Source organism: Takifugu flavidus, chromosome 1 (genome assembly GCF_003711565.1).
Source record: "Takifugu flavidus isolate HTHZ2018 chromosome 1, ASM371156v2, whole genome shotgun sequence".
NCBI classification, from domain to species: domain Eukaryota; kingdom Metazoa; phylum Chordata; class Actinopteri; order Tetraodontiformes; family Tetraodontidae; genus Takifugu; species Takifugu flavidus.
In genome coordinates, this window is record NC_079520.1 from 6,147,394 (window position 1) to 6,161,513 (window position 14,120).

General features: G+C 41.2%; 1 long non-coding RNA gene across 2 annotated transcripts; it reads left to right on the top strand.

The window, feature by feature from the left end:
• Positions 1-1,955: 1,955 nt before the first annotated feature.
• LOC130540040 (uncharacterized) lies at positions 1,956-4,644 on the top strand. 2 transcript variants are annotated; one of them, XR_008954292.1, is made up of 5 exons: positions 1,956-2,292; positions 2,902-3,088; positions 3,434-3,499; positions 3,979-4,043; positions 4,233-4,644. It is a non-coding gene; the product is annotated as an uncharacterized LOC130540040 (long non-coding RNA). The 2 variants fall into 2 exon arrangements; XR_008954297.1 differs by lacking the exons at positions 2,902-3,088; positions 3,979-4,043; positions 4,233-4,644 and adding an exon at positions 3,578-3,712 and having other exon boundaries at positions 3,430-3,499.
• The last annotated feature ends 9,476 nt before the right edge of the window (positions 4,645-14,120 follow it).

Consider the following 14,120-nt stretch of genomic DNA (forward strand, 5'->3'; position numbering starts at 1 on the left):
AGATCATCACAGCACATCTATAGTAGCCTCAATCTCCAATTATTTATTTATTTATTTATTTATTTTAAAAAAGGGAGGGGAAATCTTCTGATTAGATCAAAGCGTCTATTTGATTTTAAAATTCCATCTTATTCTGCTGCCTCTGTGACACAGTCGCCAACAGAAAACACTGGTGGCTCCTCTTTGATGCCTTCATCATTAAAAAACAATGACCCTTCTTTAAACGGTGGCACCCGATGTTTCACTGTTTTCCTCAGAAGAGCCAAACCAGCAGCATGTTCATGTGTCTGACCGTCCGGAGGGACTTCAAGTCTGAAAGCACTCAAGAAGTTGTTGTCCATGTAACATCACCTCTGAACTGGAGCCGAGCAACAAAACAAGTTGGCGAGAACGACCCACTGGAGTGTGTAAGTTCCCAGAAAAACAGGCAAATGATCTGAGTTTAGTCAACGAGTTAATTGTTTATTGTAATAATGGGATATTTATTCAAAGCACCATATCAGAGTTTCACCGGTTTTGTGTGAGAGATTTGCATTTTATCCTTCCCCTCTCCACTTTCTGCCCTGATTGTGACAAAGTCTGAACTTCACCCTGATGCAACGTGAAAATTCAATTTGTGCAAATTTGCCGGCTGGTGATCTTGATTATAAATGGACGTGACTTTATTGGAAAGCAAAACAAATCAAAGCCGCCGCTGGTTATCTTCGACTGAAATTAAACAAACAGGATTGATGTCAGGCTTCATTCTAGCGCACGTGTCTCTGGGCTTACCATTAATTGAAGCCAAGGTAAAAAATAAAATGAGAGAAATAAAAAGGTTATGGATGTTTCCTGGTGTTTCTCTCTGCTTTAACGGGGAAAAAAATGTTGTTAAAAAGAACACAGGGACTGTCAACCAGTGGAAAAACTGCACATTTCACTAATTAATCACAGAGGACATTTCATAGTTGTTATTAGAAACTGGGCAGTGTGTCTGTTACACTTTACAGTTCATGTGCAGAGTGTCGCCGGCTCCATCGGCCCCTTGGGGATCTCAACGAGTCGACAGAGACTTCCCGTCCATCACACACAGAAGACTTTGAGTGAACTGGAACTGACGCAGCAGCACGGCCAACAAAGTCTGAGCTTCCCGTAAAGCAAGCAGAACCTCACAGTGACCCCAGGAGCACGAGTGACGCAAGGCTGCAGTTACTGCAGCAACCAGAAGAACATCACAAAGATCTGGCGGCTGATGAAGACATAATCGCCTCCAAATCTGCGTTATTACGCCTCCTTTACTGCAGGAACGCATCAGGAATGAAGATGGACTGATCCGTTCTGATCCGATTTGTGCTGTCCGCACAGGATTGTGGGAAGGTTTCTGTTTCAACATTGGATCTGGCCCTTGATTACATCAGCCCTTTGTGTTTGAAGCTGCGTCAAAGATTTGAAAACGGCACAACATTAATCACAAAGACACTGTAAAGGAACCTGTCAGTTTATTCAGAATTCATCTGCAATACAGTGGGACTGAGGCAGTAATATTAAAATCTATGCTGTCCCCAGCAGCTACAGTTGTCTCAGTCTCAGTCAGACAAAACCTGTCTCTGTCCTTGGGCATTGTATTTTTTCTTACCAGACAAATAAACAAAAAAGAGGCTGTGGACATGTTCTTTCATTGTACTATAAGTCCAAAAATCGCATGGAACTTTAAACGCACTGTATTTAATCCCCTCAAGATCAATTCATATCTTGATTAGGGGTCCAAAAATACTCCAGTAATTAGTTAATCACGGAATAAATTAATACATCGAATGCAAGATGGTTTAAAATGAAAATGCAATTAGTTTTTTTTTGTGAGTTTAGGGAAATTTTCTCTAGCATTGTTTCTTGGATGTTTGGCAAGATGTATATTTTCTGAATGAATGGTTTAGGGAAAAAACTAAAAACTTTTAAACTAAAAATTTGTTTTGTAACAGGATTTTTTTGCAGCAAAAACACAAATATTAGGGTAAAAGGTGCTTAAATCTAGGTAAATAATTTCAACAATTTTGAAAGCGTCACTGATTTGTTAGCAATCAATATCAATGCAATTAAAGTCAAAGACATCTAGGATATCTCCTATACATTATCGCTTTCCTTTCTACTAATATGTAAATGTAGTTTTGTTGCTGTCGATGAAGGTAAAGTTAAAATGTGTCGTGCTATTAGGATGTTTAATTGATAATTAGGGGAATGGTCGGTCAGTGACGTCGCAGGTTCCAGCCGGCTTCGTTTGTTTGTTCAGAAACAAGAAACGTCAACAGAACAATGGTAAATATACAGCGTGAGACCTCGTAAATAACCCAGTTGTTCGTTTCTAATCATTTCAGTGTGTTTGAAGATACAATTTAGTGAAACTGAGTAACAAAAAACATTCGTACTGCGCTGAACATGAATACATGCGGCTAGCAGTAGCTAACATGGTAGCACAACAAAATATGTTAATATCGTGCGTTTTGACTGCAAATTTTCTCATCGAGTCTAAATTTCATTTAATTTGTGTGAAAAGCAAACAAACATGAAAGTGTATAACAAACGTTCTAGAAGACTTCTACTGAACTCTGTAGGTGGGGGGAATGTCCATTTGATGAGGCTGATATGGGAATATGATCATTTTCTTGAGTAACCAGTAATGATTTGCTGGAGAACAAAATGGCCAAGGAGATGAGGGAAGCCTGGGAAATGTGGGGCATAAGAGCTCCTTGATTTATGCAGCAGGTTAGATGGTCCAAATGACTCCTCGGCCATATTCATCAGCCTGGCACAGCAGGACTGTGGTTGCATGGAGGACGGCGGGGCTCTCACACCCATAATGAAGAAGCACGGTGTGACTGCATCATTACCATAAAATTGTAATTTAGCATTTCCTGTACATCTAAGATGAAAGCACGAACTGGAGCTGTGAGATTCTGCTATATGCTGTGTCAGACACCTCCTGCATCAAAATGGACTTATCACGTCTCATCACATGTTCCTGCAAACATCACCTTCCATTCTGATCAGTCAGCTGGTTACTTAACTGGAACGATCACAGATTCTGCCCAAACCTTTGATAAAGCACATGCGAGTATATTAAACCCACACGTGGATTTTAACCACATTAAAGCAGTTGAGGCTTAGCATTCAACAACCTTCAAACATTCAATACCTGCCAACAATTCTTTCCCATTAGCATCTTTGCAGACACTATAAGCAAGCAGAATTGGCTGCTGAGACATTTTCCTTTTGATGGAATATCCCCTATTGAATGAATCATTTTTTCCTCTTGAAATATTCACAGTTCTCCACAACATTCACCCCTTCAGCCCACCCTGCACCAGTGGCGTGTGACACTACAGGCAGCAATATACTTTTGTTCATTTATTAATGATGAAAACTGTTCTGAGCTGGAGTCTTTTTTGTCTTCAGCCAGGTTGAGGCGTGCTTGTGGGTCTCCCTGTCTCCAGTAGAGGGCACTGTGGACATTCCTGAAGGTCAGGTACGTGTCTGGAATGTCTCTGTGACCTGCCACTTCACTGTGATTAAAAAAAGCTGCAGCGTTTGATTGACTTTGTAGCTGCGTGACGGCGCCACATCTGAATGCTGCCTTCTCCCTCCACCTGTGAGAGGACCGCACAGTCAAAATGCGTCAGATTTCCAGCTGCTGTCAACATTTCCTGTAGATTGGAAGTTTGCCATCTCGCAGCTGGAGACAAAATCGGGACACTGCCGTGCCTGAGATGACTGTACCTGGGATGTCCAACACAGGATAGTGTTACCACAAAGTTTGCATTGATTTGACCCACAACTGCGTCCAAACACTAGATAATAGACCCATAACTGTTTTGATTATGATCGAACAGGTAATAAGACTCATATACCTACTGTGACGCAAATGGGAATCAGTGCTTGAGACACAAAAAGGGAAAACATTTGAAGACCTGCAGGTAACTCTCCCCCACTACTTTCATCATCCAGGCCTGTGATGCTGTCAGACTGCGTGAGAAATGGCCAGAGCTGTATTAATGGATCCTTTGTGTCAGGTAAATTCTGATTTATCTTTCTCTTTTTTTTTTCTCCAGCCTTTCTTCCTTCTACCCACACCCAACCACCCTGCAGTCTTTTCCTATTGCACTGGTGCACACGTGCATCCGTCCACGTGCGCCCATCCACATTATATTTGTCGCAGTTTGTTGTTTTTTTTAATTTCTGTAATCCTGCTGTGATTACAGAAACAGAGTTTTGGCCTTTAATTTAAATTCCCCCGCTGAGGCCTGCTGATAAGTGGCATTCTGATGAGGATGGACCTACAGAATCTGTATTCTAGAAAACATTATTAATAAAACACTCAGAATTATCTGCAGTCACTAATAAGACACTGGCACATTTGTTTAAATGAAATGGGTTCTGTCAGCGTGTGACATTATTTATGGATAAACTGACACTGCTATTAATTGTTGCAAGTTAGCGCAGCAAAGTTTCGGAAAGAAAAAGTTTGATCAGGACCCGCGGGGTTCATCTTTTGTCTCCCCCTGCTGCCGGCGAGCAAACTTACATAACCGCTGCTGTCACATGCGGATAACGTATGCCTGCGGGACCGAAAAGGACATTTTGTCTGGAGCATTGCAAAATTGTCTTGGATGCATTTCAGGTTTTCTCAACCACAATCCGGGCGGCCGCCGAGGGCTACTCCCCATTTTTCTAACAGGAGCCACTCTAGTTAAGTGGAGCACATGTTTAAAAACAACCCGCGTTCCAGAAAAAAAGGCAAAAATATGTTGCAAATTTACGGTGTGCTTGTATTTTCAATGTGATTTAAAGGCTTTTGTTTTTGGTGTCTGGGCAGATGAGCATCATCATTATCCCAAGTCCTTCTATAGAAAACAGGCTGCAGTGGCAATTACAGCTTTCTAAAAAGTGAGTTTTGATGTTCAGTAATTCATGAAATCAAGTCGCTCTGTTGGAATCTGAATGTTGATGGAGACGCGCTACCAGCAGTCACGTCTGCGACTCCTCACCTGTTGCTTCTTTGCTGTGGTTGTCGCGGTGGCAACAGTCAAAGATGCTGAAAACAATCATAATTGCTTCTCTCATCTTGTCTTGATGAAAAAAAGATAGATACATCATGTTTCCTACCAAGATATTGGCATCAATTAATGCCTGGACTGTGTTCAGGATGAAACACCACAGGAATTTGTGTAATAGAAGATACAGTCAAGAACATTTCTGAAGGATTATGATACCTCAAGGTTACTCTCATAAACACTTTTGTACATAAACATGACCATATTCAGTACCGGTAGTTCCAGCGCTGTGTGGGCTATTTATGTGGTGAAAAAAATGCTTATAGCACAACTTTTATTGTTTGATATAATAAAGAACTGTTAATATTCAAGGCATCTTCTGTTACGTGACATTGTTTTCACTCTCAGACACAGCCTTGAAAGCCATAAATTTGATTTGTTGTGATTAGATTTAGGGCGTTTGAGGGTTATGTGGACTATGTAGGCCAAATGTAAAATCAAATTACTCCGCCGCTTAAAATACCCAATGAAGATGGAAGAAGAAAACATCGAAATCAGGTCCCAATATCTCAAGCTAAATCTAAAAAAGAGCCTCTGGTTCTATAATAACACTGTCAGAAACAGTTAAAGTCAATCCAGAATTATTTAGTTTTATTGTTGAAATGTATAAGGTCTCACATGTATGACACACACACTCACACTCACACACATACATATATATATACACACACACACACACACACACACACACACACATATATATATGAATATGTGAAGACGGTAACTGCGTGGCACTCTTGAGTCATCTGGGAGCCATTACTGGTGTTATTGAGGCAGGAAATACATCCATTGTAGAAAATAATCCCACTGAATAATGAATTAGGTGAGTATTAAATCAACAGCCAACACCCTAACTGCATAACTGATGCAGGCACACAATCCCACTCCTCCACTGAGCACTGTTCTTTTATAAACGGAGTACTGGTTAAACAAATAAGCATTAATATTAGAACCATAACATGTAATTGTGTTTGTATAGTACTGTGTTTTTGTACACTATGTTGCTTTTTTATAAAAAGTGGCTCGCTGTTCACATTTCCTGCCCCTCTCCCTCACACACATCCCCATAGCTCTATCTCTATTAGGATGTAATGTATTCTCCAGCTCCTAACCCTAACCCCAACCCTGATCTGAACCTTAGATCCAAATCTTCACCTTGACTTTGTTTCTGAAATGCATGTCCTGGTCCCCACTGTGTCACTTGTACAGGAACACGCACGCACGCACACGCACACACACAGAAAGACACATGCACACGTACATGCACACACTCCATAAACAGACATGTTAATGGGCCCAAGAGCAGGACTTCAAGCATGAAGTAAGATGAAGACAGCAAAAAACCTTTTCACGCAGGAGGAGGGGGTAATGAAGGAGTTATCAGAGCTTGATTGGACTCTAATTGCAAATGCCGAATTAAAAAATAATGAATAATGCATCTCTAAGTGTGCATCATATTAATCATCATGCTATTAATCCCTAAAACTGAGAGATCTCCCAGATAAAGAAATGCACAAAGCAGCCCCAGAAGACTAAATAAATCTCAGCGCCATTGGAAACAACTCTCTGAGGAGGATTCATTAGTTGCACTTTTCCATCGCTAGACAATTATTTAGTAAAAAGAGCAATTTTTGATTGTTTAGATGGGTGAAAAGAATGTGAAAATTTAAAGAAAATACTAAAGAGACTGTGTTTAAACAACCATTCCCCTCAGGATTCTGCCACATCTTTATATCTGGATGCAGTATTTAGTCCTCTCAGCTACCTGCATTCATTTCAATGCCAACAACAACAATGCTGTTATGCAATAAAGACCTGAACCTTTCCTGGGGGAAGGACTATGGAGAGAGTTCAACAGAGACTCACTTTCATTGTAGGGAATGGCACAAGTACCACAAAAGCTGGTTATCTACTATCTTTGTAAAACTGGGAATTTGCTCTTGTGCTTCAGGCTCTGTTAAAGTTCCCATGGAAAAAGATGTTTAGTGCTTATTTGACTCTTCTGCTACAGAAAATAAAGCAATCACATCACGCCTACAGCAGTCAGGAGGACAGGTTGTTGTAAAAGAGATCATGAAGAAGATCAAATATTTAGCAGTGAAACGATGCTGCAGCTTAAAGGAAAGTAACACACATTTACTCTGCAGCTGTATTTTTAAAATTTCTAAATTTTAACTTGAAGCAGCAGTTTCTCTAGCTTTGATCACTGTTTAAAGCCTTTCATTATATATATATAAAATCTCTTCCTTGCCCTCCTGGGCGGTGCCTCCTTCCTTCAGACTCGGGTCCTCTACCAGAGGCCTGGGAGTCTGAGGGTTCTGCGCAGGTTCTTAGCTGTTCCTAGGACTGCGCTCTTCTGGACAGAGATCTCTGGTGTGGTTCCTGGTATCTGTTGGAGCCATCTACTCAGCTTGGGTGTTACTGCCCCTAGTGTCCCAATCACTACTAGGACCACTGTTGCCTTCATTCCTCACATTCTCTCCATCTCCTCCTTCAGCCCTTGGTACTTCTCCAGCTTCTCGTGTTCCTTCTTCCTTATGTTGCTATCTGGCTAAGGGGGTTTAGGCCTATGCAGAACAGCAGGGGGGACAGGGCATCTCCTTGAAATATGCCACAGCTGATGCTCACCCGCGCAATTGGCTTTGAGTTGGCCTCCAGAGTCGTCTTCCACAGCTTCATGGAGTTCTGGATGAACTCTCTTAGTGTCCTGTTGATGTTATACAGCTTCAGGCACTCTAGTATCCATGTGTGCAGCATTGAGTCATAGGCTTTCTTGTAATCAATCCAGGCGGTGCACAGGTTGGTGTGTCGCGACCTACAGTTCTGGGCAATTGCCCTGTCGACCAGTAGCTGGTGCTTGGCACCTCTGGTGTTGTTCCCTATGCATTTCTGTGCTCTGCTCATGTGTTGATCCATGTGCCTGCTGATCTTAGCCGCTATGATGCCTGATAGGAGCTTCCATGTGGTGCTGAGGCAGGTTATGGGCCGGTAGTTGGACGGTATTCTGCCCTTTCTGGGGGTCCTTCATTATGAGGACTGTCCGGCCTTGGGTTAGCCACTCTGGGTGGTCCCCTGTTGTTAGCAGCTGGTTCATCTGTGCTGCCAGGCGTTCATGGAGTGCAGTCAGCTTCTTAAGCCAGTAGGCGTGGATCTTATCGGGCCCTGGTGCTGTCCAGCTCTTCATTTTGGACACTCTTGTTTGGATGTCTGCTAAGGTGATGACTACTGGGTCTTGTTCTGGGAGTTGGCTGTGTTCAGTCTGTAGGTCTTGCAGCCATTGGGCAGTAGTGTTGTGCGTTGCCTCTTTCTCCCAGATACTCTTCCAGTATTGTTCAGTCTCAGCCCTGGGGGGGGGTCTGTTGTCATCTTGTTGCCCTGCCATTGAGAGTAGACCTTTGCCGGGTTGGTGGAGAACACCCTGTTTATTCTCCTTTCCTCTACTTCTCTTGTGTACCTCTTTAGTCAGGTAGCCAGGGCTGTGAGCCTTTGCTTAGCAGTCTCCAGTGCCTCAGGTATGGACAGTTTGTTGTAATTCTTGGGCCGCTCTGTCCTAGGATTCACGCCTCTACTCAGCTCTGTTAGGAGGCTGACTTCTCTCCGTGTTGCCATGATTTTTGCCTCCAGCCTTCTCCTCCATGGGGCCATTTGCTCCCTATGGCTATTCATGCTCTTCATCTTATAGACAAGCATCTGTAGGATTACCGTTGCCGCTGCATACATCAGCTGATTGGTCTCAGTGATGGTAGTGGTAGAGATGGTTGACAGTGCCGTGTTCATGTCCTCCAGTAGAGATTCGTCTGGTACTTTGTGTGTTAGCCTTGGCAGGGAGGTAGTTGAGTTCCTCCAGGACTTCATGACTTCATGCCCAGCTCCATGAATGCCTTGTTCCAGTAGCCAATTTGACATAATTTTGCCCTGGTTCCCCGACCCCTGACGTGGACCTTGTTGACCCGGGCGACGTCCGAGCCGGTATGACTCTATCAGTTATATATATATATATATATATATATATATATACACACAGTGTGTGTGTGTGTGTGTGTGTGTGTGTGTGTGTGTGTGTGGTGTGTGTGTGTGTGTGTGTGTGTGTGTGTGTGTGTTCGGTCTTGTACTTGCAACATACAATACTCATTTTGCAAGCAAAGTGAGGCCATTTTGCTGGGCACTCACAAGGTTTTAAGGCTGAGGTTAGTGTTGGATTCGGGTTAGGGTTAGAGTCAGTGTTAGTGTAGAGAGCTGGAGAAACCATTATGTCTATGTAAGCCAGAAATACAAAGGTGTGTGTGTCTGGTTGTGGGTATGTTAGGAGTTTGTCTTGCATCTTATCTGAAAACTATGGCTGCGCAGTGAGACCATCATAACAATAATAACTGTTAATGAGCATCTTTTTAAAGTATTTTTTTCTCTTTTCTGTGACTATAAAGCTGAACAACAAACAAGCTTTTTTACAAATGGGATCAAATTGATCAATGGATAAGCACAAATGAAGTTTTAGTAACTAAATAACTGTTTATTAATGCTATTTGTCCCTGAAATGAAGACATATGTAAACATGTTCCTAGAAACCTCTGCTGACTGGTTACTTCCCCTCTAGCTAGCAGCTTACTTCATTATAGCAGAAGAAATATTTGTTGGGTAACGTAAATAATAAATTAGATAATAGATGAATAATTACATGTAACAACAGCAGTTAGAGCCTTTTAAAAGATTAATTTGATTTCATTGTTAAATCCATTTATCTCCCAGTTAATCACTTGAAAATGCTTTGATTTATCATTAATTTGGTACCATCTGCACGTATATTTCATGTATACTGACGTCAGCAAGCCTTCCTCAGCTCTGTTATAAGTTATAATTTAGACTCCTGCCTCGCTAACATTGCATTTCCAGTGTGATACAGTTCATGAGTTTTTGTAATGACAGTTCCCCTCGAAGGCGGCTTGTACAGTATGTGATGGATTGCACGATGTGATCGGGATAATGCCTTCAGGCTCTGGTCCTGTGCTATGTTGATAGACCTGCAGTCTGTGGTCATTCGTTTAGCTATGACATCGGATAGCTTGCTAGCGTCACACAGGTTTGCCCCATTTGTGCTCTACTGAAAAAAACGCAATGCAGCCCTGCAATATGATCTTATAATTCCGGTTGTATTTGTGATGTTTGCCACACATTGGAAACAAATTTCTGCAATTAAATTTTATGGGAAAATAACCATCTTTATCTACTTTATGAGATAAAAACTAAAGAACAAAAGAAGAACAATGAAGTATGTTTTCACATTGATAATTAAAGCTAGATGCTAACAAAATAGAGCCAGGGATGTAAAACAGACTTACTTAAATACATTTTTCAAATAAAATTCACAAAAAAAATTGAAAAGTCAAACATTAATGGGAATTCAACAGCAAAACTTGGGAATTTGCAGATTTCAAGACAAGAGTTTGCAGCCTAAGCTAAAGAAGGAAGGTAACCTCATCTAGCCTAGACTTTCAAGGGCAAAAATGATTCCTGTTAAAATGTGATCTAAGAGATGGCTGGTACAGTGCTGTGTTGTCCAGTACTGTGTTGCCAGCATGCACGAATCCGTGTGAGACTGGGACGAACCTGCATAACTAACAGCCTACTGACTCCAGACATGTGTTCCAACTGTCCTTATGCTCAGTATTTATAATAATGGTGGCTGAATCCTGCAGGAAGGCAAATGAATCTACAAACTCCATCGTTTCATTACTCAAGACAGACATGAAAATATTAATTAGCTGGTGTTTTGATTGTGTGAAACTAATTATACAGAAATAACATAGTTTGGGTCTCTTTGGGGTGATAAGAGGTAAACCCTGCCTGTTTCTGCTTTTCAGTGCCATTTTGGAGCATTATGGAGGAAATCAAATCGAATAAGCATAAAAAAAAAGAAAATCATTATCGTTGTTTAATGAACATCTTTTGTCAGCCTCTGATTCTCGTATTTATGTGTTGCAGCAATAATATGCAAACACTAAGACAATTACAGATGATGACTTTTCTCTCCATTTTGTTTTTCCCTCTAACGAGTGTTGCATTGTTTGCTCATCACTGCTGATGGCCTCACATTACTGACGTCGTTACACAACCAAATGGGAAAATGAAGCAGCATAAAGCCTCTTTGCAGAGATTTGCTGTGTTGGTTGACCAACATTCTTTGCAAAAAAAAAAAGTTATGTTGGTGAACAAGCTTGTTCATACCAGCGGAGAAATAAGGTCTGAAATACAGTCGTAAGTATACATTACAACTAAGTATTAAATAACAGGTCAGTATTAAATATGCTCAGGTTAGGTTTTTAACTAACTTCAGAAATGCTAACTTCAGAAATGCTAACTTCAGAAACTTGCAGAAAACCTACTGACTAAGGACCTCAGACAGCCGCAGCTATCGAGTTCCTAATATTGGGATGTTTTTAAAAATTGACTCCGTACACTTGTCAGTGTTGTGTATTTTTGTTCAGTTAAATGCTCACTTTGACAGCAATAGAACAGCTGTGAGCAGCATACTGGTTCCACTCAGGGGCTGGTAAAGAAATAACACCTTGTCTTATGTGATGCTTTTCAGTCGCTACACTTTCAGTGCTTGGTGCCATTAAGGCCGTGTTATTCTGTCATTGTTTGGAGAGAAAATGATTACAGTACAAATTGTTTTTGTTGCCATGCTTTTAAGATAAAACAGCGTATTGAATCCTGTCAAATTGATTGCTGCTGTGGCAGAGAAATTAAATTAAAGGTCTCGTCACAAAACTTTGTGCGTGCTGTCAGAGCAGCACTAGAAACGGGGGAGATAGGGCCTGGGTCTGGTCATCAAAACAATACATTTCATATCGTCTCAGGCTTCTTTATAGGCTGTTGTGGTGCGCCTTTGGAATATTATTTCCCTCACCACATTTAAAAAAAGGTAGAATAGCAAAACTCTTTCTTCTAGCAATCTTCCCTGCTTCATCTGAAAGCTCCTCACATGCACATACAGGTGTATGAGCGTATATATGAGAGACGGGAAAGTTTAGAACAGGGGAACTGCAGAGCAGAGCTATCACACAGTTTGAGTGTCGTGCTTACCGCCTGTGGGACACAGCGGAGTCTCGTTACTGTGAGAAGGCCTGCACGGCTGAGGACTCTTAGTCTATGAGTAATTTTGTCTCCTGCCTTTGAACTTAATCCTTTCAGAAGAGGTTTTGGCCTTCAGGGTCTCACAGTTGTATGGCCGGTATGACTAAACCAAGAAATATGCATATAAACCACTCTGTATTGCAGAATCAAAGAGTTCCCCCTGTTTTTTTTTCTTTTCTTATTTTACCTGGTTTCAGAGTTTCTGTAATTCATTTCTTGGGCATTGGACAGTTGTTAACTATAAGTGTGTGTTGCTTCATTTTCAACAGGGCTGTGCAGAACTGTTTCTTCAACAAAAGTCTTCTGTGAATGTACTCAGATAATCATGCAGCATGGAGAGTCAACTGTGGCTTTTAAGCCACTGAATACAGATAAACATCAGAAAGCAGCGAGAGCAGTGTTGCTACAGTGGAGGTGAAGTTTTAAGATTCACTACTTCTCAGCTCTGCCATGTTGTTGCAGCCTCGTATTCTGCAAATGTATGTGGATCGAAACTTTTTCAGCAGCATTTTAATTTGCTTCCCCCTCAACATAAAAGATAACTTGAGCTTATTTGCTATATTTTTCTTTGAATCTCTCTGGAATTTTGACAACAGATTTAAAAAAGTGACTGTCTGCAAACTGTCGGAGAGCCTGATCTTTACTGGAGTTGGGTGGATTATTAGGTGTGATTAGAGATCTTAGAGCTTCAGGACAGATTAATTCTGCCCCAGAGATGTAAATAACTTCACCTATCTCTTCACATCCATGGCAACGCGTCACTCAGTATCAAGTTGTAAAGATTTTACTGATAACTTTGGAGTTTAATTAAGACTGTGACACCGCTGTCAGCGCAGATGCTTCCCCGCCAAAAAAGATCTGTGGTTATCATGTTTGACATGAACTACAGTGTTGGTGAAGAAAGAAATCCACCAACGGGCTTTTTAGCAACCTTACCATCACTGCTCAAACTAAAAACATGTTCCAATGTTGAAGCAAATGGGTTTGTCTTGTATGGCCCAAAACCCCAAAACAAATGAGGCAGCATTCTGTTGCCCTGATCACTGAGCAGATAATTATTAAGGCAAGGAGCTTGCAGAAGTGTGTTTTCTGAAAGTTTATTGCTACTGTGACATCCTGCAATTGTTTACTATTTTTGAAATCCCCCAGAAGAGTAATGAATGCCTTTAAAATACTGCCATGGAGGGTATGTATCATTTCCTACTTCGGGGGGGGTCTCCATAGCAACCACAGATCCGCAGGTTGGTTCAGATCACTGGTGGTAATTGCTTCAAACTGATGCATACTTTGACCAAATTGACCTTTATCCAAACCCGGAGTCATATTAATCATCTATTTAGTCTGTGTTTGGGCAGGGATCTGACTATGTGGGATCATATTGATTTGGCTGTCTGCAGAGAGGCCCCAGACAACAGGTTTTCAGCTGAATGGTGCCTTTTCATCCTGCGTGTCACTGGAAATAGACAAATTGTACCATCAGAGTGGACATCAGTATAAAGGCTTTGCAGTATTTTTCTCTTACACAGGATCCGGCACTTCAGCTTGTGACAATTTAGGTTCACTTTTCATCTGAGAATGATAAAGGTTGAGTCATTTGGGATTTTAGAAGAAAACTAGAAACACAACGTGCAGCGTACAAGGCTATACCTGCATGTATGAAGCATATATGCTAACAACAGACGTCTTCTGCATTCATTCAGTTTCTAAACACAAAAAGTAGAAGAAAATACGACAAAAAAGAATATGATTTTGTACGGAAGGAATGAAAACAAAGCAGCACATTTTTAATCCAGTTTGCTCACCGACTGTCTATAGATTAACTTTCCCTTTGAAGAGCACAGTCGCAAAATCTTTACATTTGTTTCAAAGTAACAGTTTTCTCCTGTCTGTTACGTGATACAA